Source organism: Leucopleurus acutus, assembly GCF_964270905.1.
Source record: "Leucopleurus acutus genome assembly, chromosome: 1".
Lineage (NCBI taxonomy): Eukaryota > Metazoa > Chordata > Mammalia > Artiodactyla > Delphinidae > Leucopleurus > Leucopleurus acutus.
Genome location: NC_139142.1, coordinates 86,114,307 through 86,129,732, shown reverse-complemented (window position 1 = coordinate 86,129,732; position 15,426 = coordinate 86,114,307). Strand labels below are relative to the sequence as shown.

Genomic DNA, 15,426 nt, shown 5'->3' with positions numbered 1-15,426 from the left:
AGAAGATAAACAAAACTGATAAACCTTTAGCCAGACTCATCAAGGAAAAGAGGGAGAAGACTCAAATCAATAAAATTAGAAATGAAAAAGGAGAAGTTACAACAGACACTGCAGAAATACAAAGCATCCTAAGAGACTACTATAAGCAACTCTATGCCAATAAAATGGACAACCTGGAAGAAGTGGACAAATTCTTAGAAAGGTATAACCTTCCAAGACTAAACCAGGAAGAAATAGAAAATATGAACAGACCAATCACAAGTAATGAAATTGAAACTGTGATTAAAAATCTTCCAACAAACAAAAGTCCAGGAACAGATGGCTTCACAGGTGAATTCTATCAAACATTTAGAGAAGAGCTAACACCCATCCTTCTCAAAATCTTCCAAAAAAACTGCAGAGGAAGGAACACTCCCAAACTCATTCTATGAGGCCACCATTACCCTGATACCAAAACCAGACAAAGATACTACACAAAAAGAAAATTACAGACCAATATCACTGATGAATATAAATGCAAAACTCCTCAACAAAATACTAGCAAACAGAATCCAACAACACATTAAAAGGATCATACACCATGATCAAGTGGGATTTATCCCAGGGGTGCAAGGATTCTTCAATATATGCAAATCAATCAATGTGATACTCCATGTCAACAAATGGAAGAAGAAAAAAACCATATGATCATCTCAAAAAAAAAAAAAAAAAAAAGGGAGTTGGGGGACTTCCCTGGTGGCACAGTGGTTAAGAATCCACCTGCCAATGCAGGGAACATGGATTCGATCCCTGGTCCGGGAAGATCCCACATGCCACGGAGCAACTAAGCCCGTGCACCACAACTACTAAGCCTGTGCTCTACAGCCTGTGAGCCACAACTACTGAGCCTGCATGCCACAACTACTGAGCCCACATGCTACAACTACTGAGCCCGCGTGCTGCAACTACTGAGCCCGTGTGCTGCAACTACTGAAGCCCACATGCTTAGAGCCCTGTGCTCCACAATAAGAGAAGCCACCGCGATGAGAAAAGCCTGCACACCGCAACGAAGAGTAGCCCCTGCTCACTGCAACTAGAGAAAACCTGGGCACAGCAAGGAAGACCCAATGCAGCCAAAAATAAATAAATTTATTTTTTTAAATATATATATATTAAAAGGAACCAAACAGAAGATCTGGGGTTGAAAAGCATAATAACAGAAATGAAAAATTTACTGGAGGACTTCTTAGAAGGTTTGAGCAGGCAGAATTAAAAATCAGCAAACTTAAAGATAGGTCAAGGCGGGCGCCGCCGTCAGTCATGGCCTGACGCTGGCACGCTGCGGGTGTCCCGCCCCTTGCCGCCACTTGTAGCTCGCCGGCCGGAGGCCTCGCTCGGCCGGCCCTCAGCTCAGTGGCGGCGTTGGAAGGCGGCCCGGGCCCTCGCAGGCCCATGGCAGCGGCCGCGGTGTTGCCGGGCGTGGGCGGGCCTCCCGCGGGCGGCGGCGCTGGGGGCGGGCGGGTCCTCACCGGGTGGCTGGGCAGTGGCGCGCCTCGAGGGCTGCAAGTTCGAGTACCTGATGAAGAAGCGCTTGGTGACCATCGGGCGAAAGTTGTCGCAGGGCTCGGTGGACGTGAGCATGGGCCACTCGAGCTTCATCTTGCGGCGCCACCTCGAGATCTTAACGCCCCCGGGCGGCGGCAGCGGCGGCCATCCTGGGGCGGCCCTGGAGCCGTCGGCGCAGCCCGGGCCCGATGCGGGTGGCAACTTCTACCTGCGCTGCCTTGGCAAGAATGGCATGTGCGTGGACGGCGTGTTCCAAAGGCGCGGGGTGCCGCCGCTGCAGCTGCCGCGCATGTGCACATTCAGGTTCCCAAGCACAAACGTCAAGATCACTCACCTTCACTGCCCTGTCCAGCAAGGAGAGGGAGAAACAGGAAGCGCCCGAGTCCCTGGTGAAGCCCGTGCAGGCTCACATCTCCCCACTGACCATCAACATTCCAGACACCCTGGCCCACCTCATCAGCCCCCTCCCCTCCCCCACAGGAACCATCAGTGCTGTGAACTCCTGTCCATCCAGCCCCCTGGGGAGCAGGGTCTTCAGGGTACAAAATGGGCCGTGTGGTACCATCTGACCTCAATTTAATGGCCGACAACTCACAGCCAGAAAATAAGAAGGAAGCTTCAGGTGGAGACAGCCCAAAGGATTATTCAAAGCCACCTTATTCCTATGCACAATTAATTGTACAAGCAATTACGATGGCTCCTGATAAACAACTCACCCTAAATGGAATTTATTCACGAAAAACTATCCCTACTACAGGACTGCAGACAAGGGCTGGCAGCTATACGTAGGCTGACATACGTATCTTTTTGAAGTTTGCACAGAGATGGTTTTCAAACTTTTCCTGAGGAACCCTTTCTTCAAAAGATACCTCCTCCAGTTGGCCAGTATACAAAACAGATGAACACAGTGCTGCCCTGTTTCAGTGGTCCACCTGTACTTCCAGCCTATTCCTAGGCTGTCTGTGAATCCAGGCCTCCTCAGAGGACACTTTGAAATCGGTGCATAGTATTTCCATTGTTTAGCTTTTTAATTTGTTTAATTTTTAAACCTCTACATTGTGTATGTTTTTCCTCTGCATGTCTGTTTTATGTGTGGCCATTTACTAGGTGTTTAGCAGGATCTCACTAATTAAGACAGTATGGGAAAGGGTAAGTTTGAAGTACGGAATGGTAAAAGCATAACAAAAGGGAGAAGAAATATACATTTACAAATTTTGAATTTATTAAGTAACAAGGAATGGCTACAGAATTCCTTTGAGGCTTAATGAGTAAATGATCCTTTGAAAAATGCATCTGTTGAACCATAACCATAATCAAGTGATGTGGGTGGGGTGGGGTGGGGGTAAGCCATTCTGTTTAATGGAGGGTAAAAACTTTTTTCTTCTACCTGCAGATGTATAAACATGTTATAATAAAAATAGTGTTCCAGCCAAAAGAAAAGGTAGGTCAGTTGAAGTTATCCAGTCTGAGGAGAAGAAATAAAAAAGAATGAAGAAAAGTGAACAGAGCCAAAGATACTGTGGGACACCATAAAACATACCACTGTATGTATAATGGAAATCCCAGAAGGAGAAGAGAGAGAGAAAGAGGCAGAAAAAATTTTTGAAGAAAAAATAGCTGAAAACTTCTCAAATTTGATAAAGACACAAGTCTATGTGTCCAAATAGTTCAAACTTCAAGAAGGATAAATGCAAAGAGATCTACATTGAGATACATTGTAATCAAATTGTCAAAAGACAAAGAGAAAATGTTGAAAGTGGCAAGAGAAAAGCAGCTTGTCACATACAAGGGATATTTAATAGATTAACAAGGCACTCATCAGAAACCATAGAGGCCAGAAAGTAGTGGGGTGTTTAAAGTATTTAAAGTGCTAAAAGAAAAAAACGTCAACCAAGAATTCTATATCTGTCGAAACTGTTCAAAAATGAAGGAAAAATTAAGACATTCCCAAATAAACAAAAGATGAGGGATTTTTTTTTAAACATCTTTATTGGAGTATAATTGCTTTACAATGGTGTGTTAGTTTCTGCTTTATAACAAAGTGAATCAGTTATACATATATTCCCATATCTCTTCCCTCTTGTGTCTCCCTCCCTCCCACCCTCCCTATCCCACCCCTCTAGGTGGTCATAAAGCACCAAGCTGATCTCCCTGTGCTATGCGGCTGCTTCCCACTAGCTATCTGTTTTACATTTAGTAGTGTATATATGTCCATGCCACTCTCTCACTTTGTCCCAGCTTACCCTTCCCCCTCCCCGTGTCCTCAAGTCCATTCTCTAGTAGGTCTGCGTCTTTATTCCCGTCTTGCCCCTAGGTTCTTCATGACCACTTTTTTTTTTTTTTAGATTCCATATATATGTGTTAGCGTACAGTATTTGATTTTCTCTTTCTGACTTACTTCACTCTGTATGACAGCCTCTAGGTCCATCCACCTCACTACAAATAACTCAATTTTGTTTCTTTTTATGGCTGAGTAATACTCCATTGTATATATGTGCCACATCTTCTTTATCCATTCATCCGATGATGGACACTTAGGTTGTTTCCATGTCCTGGCTATTGTACATAGAGCTGCAGTGAACATTGTGGTACATGACTCTTTTTGAATTATGGTTTTCTCAGGGTAGGGTATATGCCCAGTAGTGGGATTGCTGGGTCGTATGGTAGTTCTATTTTTAGTTTTTTAAGGAACCTCCATACTGTTCTCCATAGTGGCTGTATCAATTTACATTCCCATCAACAATACAGGAGGGTTCCCTTTTCTCCACAGCATTTATTGTTTGTAGATTTTTTGATGATGGCCATTCTGACTGGTGTGAGATGATATCTCATTGTAGTTTTGATTTGCATTTCTCTAATGATTACTGATGTTGAGCATTCTTTCGTGTGTTTGTTGGCAGTCTGTATGTCTTCTTTGGAGAAATGTCTGTTTAGGTCTTCTGCCCATTTTTGGATTGGGTTGTTTGTTTTTTTGATATTGAGCTGCATGAGCTGCTTGTAAATTTCGGAGATTAATCCTTTGTCAGTTGCTTCATTTGCAAATATTTTCTCCTATTCTGAGGGTTGTCTTTTCATCTTGTTTATGGTTTCCTTTGCTGTGCAAAAGCTTTGAAGTTTCATTAGGTCCCAATTGTTTATTTTTGATTTTATTTCCATTTCTCTAGGAGGTGGGTCAAAAAAGAATTTTGCTGTGATTTATGTCATAGAGTGTTCTGCCTGTGTTTTCCTCCAAGAGTTTGATAGTGTCTGGCCTTACATTTAGGTCTTTAATCCATTTTGAGTTTATTTTTATGTGTGGTGTTAGGGAGTGTTCTAATTTCATTCTTTTACATGTAGCTGTCCAGTTTTCCCAGCACCACTTATTAAAGAGGCTGTCTTTTCTCCATTGAATATTCTTGCCTCCTTTATCAAAGATAAGGTGACCATATGTGCATAGGTTTATCTCTGGGATTTCTATCCTGTTCCATTAATCTATATTTATGTTTTTGTGCCAGTACCGTACTATCTTGATTACCGTAGCTTTGTACTATAGTCTGAAGTCAGGGAGCCTGATTCTTCCAGCTCTGTTATTCTTTCTAAAGATTGCTTTGGCTATTCGGGGTCTTTTGTGTTTCCATACAAATTGTGAAATTTTTTGTTCTAGTTCTGTGAGAAATGCTAGCAGTAGTTTGATAGCGATTGCATTGATCTGTAGATTGCTTTGGGTAGTAGACTCATTTTCACAATGTTGATTCTTCCAATCCAAGAACATGATATATCTCTCCATCTATTTGTATCCTCTTTAATTTCTTCCATCATTGTCTTATAGTTTTCTGCATACAGATCTTTTGTCTCCTTAGGTAGGTTTATTCCTAGGTATTTTATTCTTTTTGTTGCAATGGTAAGTGGGAGTGTTTTCTTAATTTCACTTTCAGATTTTTCATCATTAGTGTATAGGAATGCAAGAGATTTCTGTGCATTAATTTTGTATCCTGCTAGTTTACCAAATTCATTGTTTAGCTCTAGTAGTTTTCCAGTAACATCTTTAAGCTGAAGGATTTTGTCAGTAGTAGATCTGCCCTACAAGAAATGCTAAAAGGAGGCTTTTTGGCTAAAATGACACTAAACAGAAATTTGAAGCCATATCAAAAAATAAAGAACTCAAAAAAAAAGAAAGAAAGAAGAAAAAAAATAAAGAACTCTGGTAAAAGTAGCTACACTGGTAAATATAAGAGCCAGCATTATTGTATTTTTGGTTTATAGCTCCCCTTTTTGTCTTTTTGTTTCATGTGTGACAACACGCAAATGAATAAACCAATCATTGTGTCTGTTTTAATGGGCACACAATGTACAAAGATATATGATAATTTATGACAATAACAAGGTGGGGACTGAGCTTTATAGCAACAGAGTGTTTGTATGTTATTGAAGCTAATCGCCATCAATTCAAACATTGCTATTGACCTTACAGAAATAAAAAGGATTGTAAGAGAGTACCATGAACAATTGTATGCCAACAAATTAGATAACATAGATGAAAAGGACAATTCCTAGAAATAAACTCTAAAAACCGACTCAAGAAGAAATAGAAAATCTGAACATACCTATAACAAGGAAAAAGACTGAATCAATAGCAAAAACTTCTCAACAAAGAAAAGTCCAAGACCAGATGGCTTCACTGGTGAATTCTACCAAATATTTAAGAAAAATTAGCCCCAGTCCTACTCGCCCTCTTCCAAAAAGTATAAGAGGAGGAAACACTTTCTGTGAAGTCAGCATTACCCTGATACCAAAGCCAGACAAAGACACCCTAAGAAAAGAAAACTACAGGGCTTCCCTGGTGGTGCAGTGGTTAAGAATCTGCCTGCCAATGCAGGGGACGTAGGTTCGAGCCCTGGTCTGGGAAGATTCCCACGTGCATCTAAGTTGCAGAGCAGCTAAGCCTGTGAGCCACAACTACTGAAGCCCATGAGCCACAACTACTGAAGCCTGCACGCCACAACTACTGAAGCCTGCATGCCTTGAGCCCATGCTCCACAACAAGAGAAGCCACTGCAATGAGAAGCCCATGCACCACAACGAAGAGTAGCCCCTGCTTGCCACAGCTAGAGAAAGCCCACGCAGCAATGAAGACCCAACATAGCCATAAATAAATAAATAAATAAATAAATAAATTTAAAAAGAAAAGAAAAGAAAACTACAGACTAATTTCCCCTATGAGTAGAGAGGCAAAAATTCTCAACATTCCCCCCCCACAAAAAAAATTCTCAACAAAATATTAGCAAACCAAATCCAACAGTACACATTAAAAGGATTATACTACACCATGATCAAGTGAGATTTATCTCAGGAATGCAAGGGTGATTCAACGTAAGAAAACATGTCAATGTAATACACTACATTAATAGAACAAAGAAAGAAAAAAACCAATCATGTGAATTGATGTGGAAAAGCATTTGGCAAAACCCAACACTCACTGAGCTAGGAACAGAAAGAAACTTCCTCCATGCTATAAAGGACATTTATAAACAACCCCTAGGGACTTCCCTGGTGGTCCAGTGGTTAAGACTCCGTGCTCACAATGCAAAGGGCTGGTGTTCGATCCCTGGTCAGGGATCCCGCATACTGCAACGAGAGGAGCCTGCATGCCACAACTAAAGGAGCCCAAATGTTGCAACCAAAGATCCCACATGCCACATCAAAGATCCCACACGAGACAGCGAAGATCCTGTGTGCTGCAACTAAGACCCGGCATAGCCAAATAAATAAATAAATATTAAAAAACAAAGCAAAAACACAGCACAAATCATACTCAGTGGTGAGAGACTGAAAGTTTTCCCTGTAAGATCAGGAGCAAGACAAGGATGCCCACTTTCACCACTGCTATTCAATATTGTACTGGAAGTTTTAGGGAGAGCAGTTAGGCAAAAAAAAAAAAAAAAAAAAAAAAGGACCTAAATCGGAAAGGAAGAAGTAAAACTGTCACTATTCACAGAGGACATAATCCTATATAGAGAAAATGGAAAAGAAACCCCAAAAGAACTACCAGAACTAATGAACAAATTCAACAGTGTTTCAGGGTACAAGATCAACTCACAACAATCAGTTGTGTTTCTATACACCAGCAATGAACAATCCAAAGGGGAAATTAAGAAAACAATACCATTTATAATAGCATCCAAAAGAATAAAGTACCTGGGAGCAAAATTTAACCAAGAAGTTTAAAGACTTGTACACTGAAAACTGTAAAACATTGCTGAAATAAATTAAAGAAGACCTAAATAAATGGTAAGACATTCCATGTTCATGTAGAATACATAACATTTTTAGGATGACAGTACTCCCCAAAGAGATCTCTGGATTAAATGCAATCCCTATTGGAATTCCAATGCACTTTTTTGTAGAAATGGAAAAGCTGACCCTCAAGTTTATATGGGATTGCAAGGGGACCTGAATAGTCAAAATAATTTTGAGAAAGAAAAAGTCGGAGGACTCACATCTTCTGATATTAAAACTTACTACAAAGCTACAGTGATCCAAACAGTGTGGGATTGCCATAAGGATAAAGTTAGAGACCAATGGAATAGAATCAAGAGTCCAAAAATAAACCCATACTTCCATGGCCAGTTGATTTTCAACAATGTTGCTAAGACCATTTAATGGGGAATTGTCTCTTCAATAAATGGTGCTAGAACAACTGGATACCCATATGCAAAAGAATGAAGATGGACCTCCCCCACCTCATACCATGTACTAAAGTTAACTCAAAATGGATAAATGGCCTAAATATAAGAGCTAAAACTGTACAACTCTTACAAGACATAAGATAAATCTTCATGACCTTAAGAGTTAGCTAATGGATTCTTAGACCAAAAGCACAAGCAACAAAAGGGGAAAAAATAGATAAATTGGACTTCACCAAAATTTAAACTTTTTGTGCATCAAAGAACATGAAAGAAAGGGAATAGACAGCCTATAGAAAGGGAGAAAATATTTGCAAATCATATATCTGATAAAGGTCCATAATATAACAATTCAACAGCAAAAAGACAAACAACCCAACTTAAAAGTGAGCAAAGGACTTAAATAGACACTTCTTCAAAGAAGATATACAAATAGCCAAGAAGCACATGAAATAATGCTCACCCTCAGTAACCATCAGGGATATGCAAATCAAAGCCACAATGAGGTACCACTTCACACCCACTAGGATGGCTATAATTTAAAAAGAGAAAGAGCGAGCAGAAAAGTGTTAGTAATGGTATGAACAAATTAGAATTTTTGTACATTGCTGGGGGAAATGTAAAATGGTGCAGCTCTGGTGGAAAACAGTTTGACAATTCCTCAAAAAGCTAAATATAGAGTTACTGTCTGACCCAGCAATTCCACTCCCAGGTATATATTCAAAAGAAATGAAAACAGGTACTCTAACAAATATTTACACACAAAAGTTTATGGTGACACTATTCACAATAGTCAAAAGGTGGAAACAACTGAAATGTACGTGAATGGGTAAACAAAATGTGGTATATACATACAATAGAATGTTACTGAACTATAAAAAGGAATGAAGTACTGATATATGTTGCTATATGGATGAACCTCAAAAACACGGCAAGTGAAAGAAACCAGACAGAAAAAGTCACATATTGTATGATTCCATTTATATGAAAGAACTAGAATAGAGATAGAGAGCAAATTGGTGGTTTCCAGGGGCTGAAGGTAGGGTAGAATGAGGAGTAACTTCTTTTTTTTTGCGGTACATGGGCCTCTCACTGCTGTGGCCTCTCCCGTTGCGGAGCACAGGCTCCGGACGCGCAGGCTCAGCGGCCATGGCTCACGGGCCTAGCCACTCCGCGGCATGTGGGATCTTCCTGGCATGAACCCGTGTCTCCTGCATCGGCAGGCGGACTCTCAACCACTGCGCCACCAGGGAAGCCCAGGAGTGACTTCTTAATGGATATGGGGTTTTCTTTTGGGGTGATGAAAATGTTTTGGAACTAGATAAGGTGGCAGTGGCACAACATTGTTGATGTGCTAAATGCCACAGTATTATACACTTTAAGATGGTTAGCTTTATGTTATGTGGCTTTCCCTTAAAAATTAATAATAATTTTAAAAAATCATGCAAGTACTAAAAGTAAGCAGGGGTGATGGTGATAAATTCCTTTATCACCTGAAAGTAAGGAGAACCTAATTCTGACTCAAACTCAAATTTGGGAAACAATAGGAAAAGATTGATAAACTAAGCCATGTAAACATTTTTTTATATGTTGTAAAACCAATAGCAACATCATAAGCAAGGAAAAATTTTTTCTGCAATTTATATCACATGTAGGCTTAATCATCCTAAAATACGGAGAACTTTTACATATCAGGAAAGAAAAGACCAAAAGTGTGATTTTTGAAAAAGGATAGTTTACAAAGAAAGAAATACAGGTGGCTGTTACACATGTGAAATGATGCTCAACCTCGATCATAAGAAATATGCAAATTAAAACTACACTGAGGGACTTCCCTGGTGGTGCAGTGGTTAAGAATCCGCCTGCCAATGCAGGAGACACGGGTTCGATCCCTGGTCTGGGAAGATCCCACATGCCACAGAGCAACTAAGCCCGTGCACCACCACTGAGCCTGTGCTCTAGACCCCACAAGCCACAGCTACTGAGCCCATGTGCCACAACTACTGAAGCCCGTGCAAACCTAGAGCCCATGCTCCACGACAAGAGAAGCCACCACAATGAGAAGTCCGCACACCACCACGAAGAGTAGCCCCTGCTTGCCGCAACTGGAGAAAGCCCACGTGCAGCAATGAAGACCCAACACAGCCAAAAATAAGTAAATAAATAAAATTTTTTAAAAATTAAAAAATAAATAAATAAAACTACACTGAGATATCATATCTCACCTATTAGATTGTAAAAAATCCAAAAGTTTGAGAACACATTCTCTTGACCACTCTATAACGAGAGAGGCAGTTCCATACACTGTTGGTGGGAGTGCAAAATGGTACAACCCCATATGAAGGTAAATTTTGTAATATCTCAGAGAATTACAGATACAGTTACTCTCTTATCTAATAATACAGTTTTAGGAATCTATTCTGAAGCTACTGTACACAAAGTTGAAATAACATTCGTATACAGTTATTGTGACATAATTTATGTTGTTTATTTATTATTTTTGGAAACAACCCCAAAGTTCTTCAGTACAAGAGTGGTTGAATAGACAGTGGTATGTCCACTCAAATGAGTACTATGGATCTGTTAAAACTAATGAGGAAGGTCTATGTGTTTTGATATGAAGTAATCTCCAGGATATATTGTTAAGTGGATAAAAAAAGGTGCAGAATAGTGTTGATAGTATGTTACCTATTCTATAAGGAGGGGAAATAAGGGGAAAATATACATATTTGCAAAAAGAAATGATAAAAGTAAACACCAGAAACTAATAAAAATGTTTACCACTGGACAGCAATAGGAATGGGGCTGAAGGGCATGAAGAAAAAGGAACTTCCTCTGAATATGCCTTTTTATAAACCTTTGACTTGTGAACCTGTAAATGTTTTTCAAAATATAAGACTAAATCAAAAGAAGTGAATCCTAAAATTGGAAAAAAAATGGAAAGAAATTACCCTAACTTTATATCAAAATAGTAACATAATCACACAGGGAAAATAATTTTTCAAATAACTTTGGAATACTGTACTTTGACTGTAAATCCTTTAGTGGAACAAAAAGAAATATAAAATAATTTTAATCCTCATTCAGTGGTTTAATTGTTAGTAGTGATATTGATACTATTTTGAAACATATGTCATATGCACACACACATATAATAGAGTAATGCAAATAAGTAATTATGTTTCTGTTATTAGGAATAAGAATTCTCAAAGTCAGATAAATTATATATAAATATAAATTCAGAAGATTTTTAAAGTGCTGTAATGTTAAATTTGAATTGAAAATATCAATATGAATTCCATTTTTTAATGCTTTTTCTGATATCATGCATTAGAAAGAGTATCAATGAGCTCCCTTGGCACCTAGATTTTGGTCTCTACATATCATTCCCCAGTAAAAGCAACCAGGATTCCATGGTTGGATTCCTGGTCTAGGCCCATGTTTTTTAACCTTCTTTTTTTTTTTTTTTTTTTACTAAAATCACACCCCCTCCTACAGAGCCTTTTTAGACTTTTTTCCTCCAATCACTCCCCGCCACCTGAAATTTTAATACCACAGATAAACTTTATGTCTGTTTATGTATTGTAGCCATTTGATGGACCACAAACCAGTGGAATATCTAAATTTTTTCACTTTCACCAAGAACCAATTTTATTGAGGATGCATGATCTAGGGCAAGGAAAGCACAAGGTGATCCTGAGGCATGTTGTAACAGAAGCAAGGAAGCAATCAAGCCTGAAGAGGCTCCCACTGACCAGAATTGGAATATTTTAGCATTAAAAAGAATAATTTATTGTAATTGATTAAAGTGCACTGAACATGTAAACATCTACAAGCTCATAATGAATCTTACAAAAAAGAGAACAAAAATAAAATAAAATAATAATCATCTGTCACTATTGATGAATACTTTTCACCAGCTCTTTCTTCTGAAAACTAATTAAAGGGAAATAAACATTTATCCTTCCTTTTCAGTAAAAACTGCAGTTTAATGTAATCAAATGGCCCCAGTTAAAGAGAGAAAGCTCTTCTTTACAGAAAATATGCCAGCTAATAAATACAGAATTGATAGAATTAGAAAATCACCACTTGACAGTCCTAATAAAGTAATTAAGGATCATCAGTGGATACTAACACAATTAGGTGAAATGTTGATCAGGTTCCACAGTGCCAAAGGATTACCTCTAATCAGAAGGGGAAAACTTTACAATGGTGAGATCTCATGGGCCCCACTTTAACTTTGTTAGTAAATTTAGCCTTAGTGGGATAATGAGACATTATGTTCATCCAGTATGATACAATATAAAGTACACAGGATCACCTCTTGAAGTATTCTTGCCAAAGTTATTTATTTACTTATTTATTATTTATTTATTTTTTGGCTGTGTTGGGTTTTCATTGCTGCGCACGGGCTTTCTCTAGTTGCAACAAGTGGGGGCTACTCTTTACTGTGGTGCTCAGGCTTCTCATTGCAGTAGCTTCTATTGTTGTGGAGTACCGGCAGTAGGTGCATGGGCTTCAGTAGTTGCAGCATGTGGGCTCAGTAGTTGTGGCATGCGGGCTCTAGAGCGTGCAGGCTTCAGTAGTTCTGGCGCACAGGCTTAGTTGCTCTGCAGTGTGAGATCTTCCCAGACCAGGGATCGAACCTATGTCTCCTGCATTGGATTCTTAACTACTGCACCACCAGGGAAGTCCCAAAGTTATTTAAACTGAATCATTGAACCAGTCAGAATGGCCATCATCAAAAAATCTACAAACGATAAATGCTAGAGAGGGTGTGGAGAAAAGGGAGCCCTCCTACACTGTTGGTGGGAATGCAAACTGGTGCAGCCACTATGGAGAACAGTATGGAGGTTCCTTAAAAAACTAAAATTAGAGCTACCATATGATCTAACAATCCCACTCCTGGTCATATATGCAGAGAAAACTGTAATTTGAAAAGATACATGCACCCCAATGTTCATAGCAGCACTATTTACAGTAGCCAAGACATGGAACCAACCTAAATGTTGATCGACAGATAAATGGATAAAAAAGATGTGGTACATATATACAATGGAATATTACTCAGCCATAAAAAAATAAATAATGCCATTTGCAGCAACATGGATGGACCTAGAGATTATCATAGTAAGTGAAGTAAGTCAGAGAAAGATAAATATCATATGATATCACTTATATTTTGAATCTAAAATATGATACAAATGAACTTATGTATAAAACAGAAATAGACTCATAGCCATGGAAAACAAATTTATGGTTACCAAAGGGGAAAGGGGGGAGAGGGATAAATTAGGAATTTGGGATTAACATATACACACTACTATATATAAAATAGCCAACAAGAACCTACTGTATAGCACAGGTAACTATATTCAATATCTTGTAATAACATATAGTGGAGACAAATCTGAAAAAGAATATATATACACATAACTGAATCACTTTGCCATACACCTGAAACTAACATTATAAATCAACTATACTTCAATTTTTAAAAAATTATCAAAACCTAAAAAAAATTATTAAAAATGTAAGCATTTGTTTTTACACTAAAAAAAGGAAAAGAAAAACACCTCAAATGGACTTCCCTGGTGATGCAGTGGTTAAGAGTCTGCCTGCCAATGCAGGAGACACGGGTTCAATTCCTGGTCCGGGAAGATCCCACATGCCGCGGAGCAACTAAGCCCGTGCACCACAACTACTGAGCCTGAGCTGTAGAGCCCGTGAGTCACAACTACAGAGCCTGCATGCCACAACTACTGAAGCCCACGCTCCTAGAGCCCGTGCTCCACAACAAGAGAAGCCACCGCAATGAGAAGCATGTGCACTGCAACGAAGACTAGCCCCCACTCGCCGCAACTAGAGAAAGCCCGTGTGCAGCAACAAAGACCCAATGCAGCCAAAAATAAAAAATTAAAAACAAACAAGAGGGCTTCCCTGGTGGCGCAGTGTTTGAGAGTCCGCCTGCCGATGCAGGGGACACGGGTTCGTGCCCCGGTCCGGAAAGATCCCACATGCCGCGGAGGCGCTGGGCCCGTGAGCCATGGCCGCTGAGCCTGCACGTCCGGAGCCTGTGCTCCACAACGGGAGAGGCTACAACAGTGAGAGGCCAGCGTACCACAAAAAAAAAAAAAAAAAAAAAACCCAAGAAAGAACACCTGAATCATTGAATCAAGCCTTTTGTATCTGTCAGTTTATAGGAAATACAAGGGATAGTGAAACAAGTTAAATGTTTCAGTGAGGAAGCAATCAGACAAATCCAGAGTGTGGAATGTGACATTCTGTGAGACAGCTGGCCTGTTCTTTTCAAAAAGTCACTATGAGGGACTTCCCTGGTGGCACAGTGGTTAAGAATCGGCCTGCCAATGTAGGGGACACGGGTTCGATCCCTAGTCCAGGAAGATCCCACACACCACGGAGCAACTAAGCCCATGTGCCACAACTTATGAGCCTGTGCTCTAGAGCCCGCAAGCCACAACTACTGAGCCCATGTGCCACAACAACTGAAGCCTGCACACCTAGAGCCCATGCTCCACAACAAGAGAAGCCACCATAATGAGAAGCCCATGCACCGCAACGAAGAGTAGCCCCCGTTCACCGCAACTAGAGAAAGCCCGCAAGCAGCAACGAAGATCCAATTCAGCCAAAAATAAATAAATAAATTTATTTTTTAAAAAAGTCAGTATAAAAAAAATAGGGGGGAGCTCGATTCTAGGTTAACACATTATTGACTGGGGGATTTTTGCAGAAACTAACACCTGTGGCCATAATACATCTCCAGTCAAAAATGTGTTAAAAGAGACTTTGGAGACATAATAAAATGGAATGCACAGTTCATGTTTGGATCTTACTATAAAAGACATTTTGGGAATAATTGGGGGAAATTTGAATATGGATTGGGTACTAAGATGATATTAGGGTATTTTTAAATTTTGTTAAGTTTATTAATGGTGTATGGCTATGTAGGAAAATTCCTTATATTTTAGAAATGAATACTGAAGCATTTAGAGGTGAAATGTCTCATACTGTTCGTCATTTATTTTAAAGAACTTCAGCATGAAGAAATAGATGAAACAAATACGGCAAAATGTTAACATGTTAAATATAGGAGATGAATATATAGGTATTGATTGTACTAGTCTTTCAACTACTTTTATTTTTTTTTAATATATTTATTTATTTTTGGCTGCGTTGGGTCTTCGTTGCTGGGCACGGG

The 15,426-nt window shown here is 39.5% G+C and overlaps 1 protein-coding gene and 1 pseudogene across 6 annotated transcripts in view; both read left to right on the top strand.

Annotated features, from left to right (window-relative positions):
• Nucleotides 1-15,426, top strand: part of PPIP5K1 (diphosphoinositol pentakisphosphate kinase 1) — a gene marked incomplete at its 5' end in the record, with an annotated part of 44,974 nt that overhangs the window by 24,286 nt on the left and 5,262 nt on the right. The window lies entirely within an intron of this gene.
• On the top strand, nt 1,432-2,339 carry LOC309960415 (forkhead box protein K2-like; annotated as a pseudogene). The gene has a single exon. The product of its transcript is annotated as a forkhead box protein K2-like (transcript).